The sequence below is a fragment of the Chinchilla lanigera genome, unplaced genomic scaffold, assembly GCF_000276665.1.
Source record: "Chinchilla lanigera isolate Chin_1 unplaced genomic scaffold, ChiLan1.0 scaffold00051, whole genome shotgun sequence".
Classification (NCBI taxonomy): Eukaryota; Metazoa; Chordata; class Mammalia; order Rodentia; family Chinchillidae; genus Chinchilla; species Chinchilla lanigera.
Window position 1 is genome coordinate 11156529 of NW_004955452.1, and position 4151 is coordinate 11160679.

Here is a 4151-nt window from a genome sequence, read left to right on the forward strand (position 1 = left end):
CCCAGTCGCCGGACACCACCATCCAGAGGACCGTCCGACCGGCTCGGCAGCCCGGTCCGAGCGCGGCTGAGTCACTGCGCAGCCCCCGCCCGCGCCCCGGCCCGCCCTGCTGCAGTTTGCCCACTTGACGGATGGAAACTGAGGCTCGCAGCAGCTGATTGCCCGGGCCGGGGAATAAGATGGGGTTGCACCTGGGGGGCACCTGAGCGGAGAAACCCCCAGGATGAAGCCTGGGAACGGTCAAGGGGCAGCTGTGGGTGGCAGAAGAGCGCTGCCTGCGGAGCTAGGGCCTGGCCTTAACTGCTGTGTGACCTCGAGCCAGTGGCTTTCCCTCCCTGGCCTGGCCTTTTTTTTTTTAAACAGGGTCTGGCTGTGTAGTTCATGCTGGCCTTTAACTCATTATGTAGCCCATGCCAGCAATCCTCCTGCCTCAGCCTCCTTCCTGAGTGCTGGGATAACAGGTCCGCCTAGCCTTCCTTTTATTGGGCTGAGAATGTATCTTGGTCTGCTGGCCTTGTCTTCCACCCTGAGCAGGGTGCTTTACCTCTCTGTTTTGGGCCAGTCTTGCTCCCTTCTTGGAAAATCAGACTTAATCCCTGTCCCCTGAGAGCATGGTGAAACAATGAAATACCAAAGTTAAGAAAATCCCGTGGAAACCCCCTAGAGTGTGGGTGGACAAAGTGTAGGCCCAGCAGGGTGCACAGCAGGAGCTGAGCTGAGTGCATTTAATGTGCCAGGATGGACAGCGCTGCCCCTGGTCCCTCCTCGGCATCCCTGGCAGAGGTACTGCTCCTCCCTTTGGGTTCAGAGGGCACCTACTGCCGAAGCCCACCCAGCCGGAAGTGTCACAGTAAGCAAGAACCTGGATTCCCAGCCGGGTCTCAGTGCCCAAGTGCTCACTTCAAAATGCCCACACGGCAGCTGCCTCCCGGACTCCCCGGTCTTTGGAACCCACTCCTGGGAGGCACCGCCTGCCTTCCCAGACTGCGCCCCATCTCTGGGTCGGTGGCTGTGAAGGCAGGGCTGGCCTGACGTGCCCGGGTTCTCAGCCCTGGGTACACAGGTGCCCAGTGAGTGTGGGCCTTGCTGCACACCCGCAGTGACTCCTGCCATGTGCCTGTGTAGCAAATGACTCCCATGCCTGGAGCAGCGCACAGAGCTTCTGGAGTTTGGAAAAGACCTACACACCCCCCAGGTGACGTCCACAGTGCCGCAGGCCAGTCTGGTCACCTCAGCAGCTAGGCTTCCCTGCCGTCCGCTGTCCGGAGGGAACAGTGTGCAGTGGTGCAGGTGGAAGGAGAGTCAGGCTGGCGCCTCCCCGCTGCCATTTTAAGGCTGGTGTCCATGGGGACACCACCGAGCAGTGCTTCTCCCGACTGTAAATGCTCAGACACTTGTAATTACGGCGCAGCAGCTGCATGTCCAGGTCTTTATCCTACACAGCGAAGAGTGCAGAGGCCAGGTTTATGGACGGTAGAGCTGATCCCAACAGCGATCAACAGCACCAGAGCAACAGCCAAGGTGGCGTGGGTCTGCAGGAGGGCAAGGGGAGGACTGTGCTTTTCATTTCACTCCTGGCTGTATCCTTGGAGTCTTGCAAGGAGTCACGTCTTGCCTCTGGTAAACAGGGGGAGAGGCCCCCCCCACCGCCTTCCCCCCCCCACCATCAGCTACCTGAGGGCTCAGCCACCTTCTAGGGGCTTTGTGGAGCTTGCAAGGGCCACTGTGAAGCTGACGTCAGGCTCAGGCCCGCACGTGGTTTCTCACCAGTGCGCCTCAGGTATCCTCTTGACTCGGGCCTGGGGCCTCCTAGAATTGGGCTGGTGGCTGGACCTCTTAGTGCCTTGGCTTCTAGAGTTGGAGTCACTCTTTTTGTCCCTGGAACAGCACTGAGAGTTTAAGATAATCACCCCCTATCACAGATGAGAACACTGAGGGCCAGAAAGGGAAAGGAGTTTTCCACAGTCGCACAGTATTCATCAGAGCTGGAGCTAAGGCTTGACCTAGGCCTGCCCAAGGGGAAAGGCAGCCCTGAGTTCCGAGCGCATGGGGAAGGGAGGTGGAAAGGGCCACGCCCTCCCTCTACATGGTGCCGGTTCTCTGGGGCCTCTGAGGCGGAAGGACGGTCCCACCTGCCTCTCTCTAGCCCATTATTTCCTGGCCGTCTGCCAACCTGAAGTTATCGCCGCTTCTTGTCCTTATTACGGCGGGTGGCCGAGGTTCATCAGTCCCAGGCATCCCGCACCTGCTCCACCTCTGTGCTGTGGCTGGAGAAATTCTTCTAGGAAGAATTCCAGGCCAGAGGTCTAGTTCCTTTCCTCCCCAAGGCACTGTGACATTCGGGCAGCTCCCTGGCGTTCTCCAGGCCTCAGTTTCCCTGTCTAGCAGATGGGGATAATTACCTTCCAGGCTTGCTGGCTTTCTCAGGTGTTCATGGCTTTGAGAGACATGAACGTGGGTTCAAACCTCACTGGAGAAATACAAGAGTAATTCCCTCCCTCTCCTCCTGGAATGTGTAATGACCAGGTGTGGCCCAGGTGCGCAGGCCAGGGCACAGCCTTCCCAGGGCACAGCCTCCCCTACCTCCCCGTGCTCTCCCCAGGCTTCCAGCCACTGTGCAAGGCCTCCTCACTTTTAAAAGGCCCCACATCCTCACAGTGACGGGCGCTCTTCCACGTAAAGGTAGCTGTCACGTACCCATACCTGGTCATCTCCTTCCATGCGCACATGGAGCATAAGCTAAAACCAACTGGCTGTGCTTCTCTGAGAGAAGAGGAGTGGTAACGTGCCTTAGCTATAGCCCCAAGCCTTCATTTTAATTTTTTTTAAGCTAACACAAATTGCTTACAATCACAACTTTTGGATGGCACCGATAGAGATTTATTGCATTTCCTTTTATATTTACAAAAACAAGCTCACTGTAGAAACCTTGGTGGGAAATACGGGAAAGCATAAAGAAGAAATCAGAACTACCCATCATCCCGTGTCCTCCCAAGAAAGCCAGCACTGGGGTGTGGTGCGAGCGTGTGCTTCCTAGGTGCGGCCTCCTTTCTCTTCCTGCTCTGAGACTTCTGCCACCTGGCTCAATTCTGCTGCCCTCCTTACCACCCTCATCTTCACTGTCCCTGTCACCTTCATCCATCCGGGACTTGCATTTTTATCCTAACATCCGGCTTCTCTGTGCACCCTTCCTGAGCCTGTCAGCGGCCTTTCCCGCGACTCCTGCCAGCCGCTCGGGGCCCTGTCCCGAGATCCCCGAGCCCCAGCTTCTGTCTGCCTCCTGTCCCTGCTCCTGGCCTGGGCACCTCCGCAGTGCCCAAGGCAGGCGGGCTGAGGCCCCCTCACTTGTCTCAGTGCGATGGGATGTGCAGGGCTCTGGGACCTGGGTCAGGATGTGGCTGCAGTGTGGAGAGCTGAGACACGTGGCTGGAATGCACGTTAACGTCGAAAAGCCCAGTGCCAGCCCCCACCCCCCCCTCGTTGCTCCTCCAGCTCCACAGTCTGGGAAGCCCCAGCCACCCCTCCTCCCTTCCGCGGCGCTTCTCCCTTGGCCTGCGAAGCAGACACACGAGCTCTGTCTCCTGAACAGCACAGCCTTCGCATCTCCAGCCACTGCTTTTTCACCTCCTCTGGCTCCAAATCCCCGAAGTGAGTGTATTTGTCTTCGCCTTCGCAGTCCCAGGCCTCCTCGGTCCACAGCAGGCGGCGGGAAGCCCTGGCCCTGCGCGCTCGGCCTCTGAAGCTTCTGACTGCGCTGGCCGCAGTGGCAGGCGGGTCTCTGTCCGGCCATCACCAGCCACCCCGCCACCCGCCATCCCTGCGGCCCGGTCGGTGCCCTGCGGGCTTGTCACCAGCTCGGCCTTGGAGTATTCTTAATTTGTGTCATTTCTGCTTCCTTCCTTGCGCCACACTCAAACACCCCATTCCTGCCCTCCCTGGGGCCACACGCTCCTCAAGCAGGGCCGGCTGATGGAGTCGTCTTTCCCCGCCCATCCGCTGTGCCTCAGCTGGGAGCGGAAAGCCTGGGAGCCGCTCTCCGCTCTTGTCTCTCTCTTGCCACGAAGCCAGCGCCCAAGCCCCGACGTGGGGTCGGATCGGCACCGCGGTGTCTGTGGGACAAGGGCCTCCTCCCGGGTCCTGCTGTCGCGCTC

At 59.1% G+C, this 4151-nt stretch overlaps 1 long non-coding RNA gene across 1 annotated transcript; it reads right to left on the bottom strand.

Moving 5' to 3' along the window:
* Nucleotides 1-1680: 1680 nt before the first annotated feature.
* On the bottom strand, nt 1681-3412 carry LOC106149707. Its single transcript, XR_001236032.1, has 3 exons — nt 3133-3412; nt 2174-2381; nt 1681-1889 (listed from the first exon to the last, which is right to left on the bottom strand). It is a non-coding gene; the product is annotated as an uncharacterized LOC106149707 (long non-coding RNA).
* Between the last annotated feature and the right edge of the window lie 739 nt (nt 3413-4151).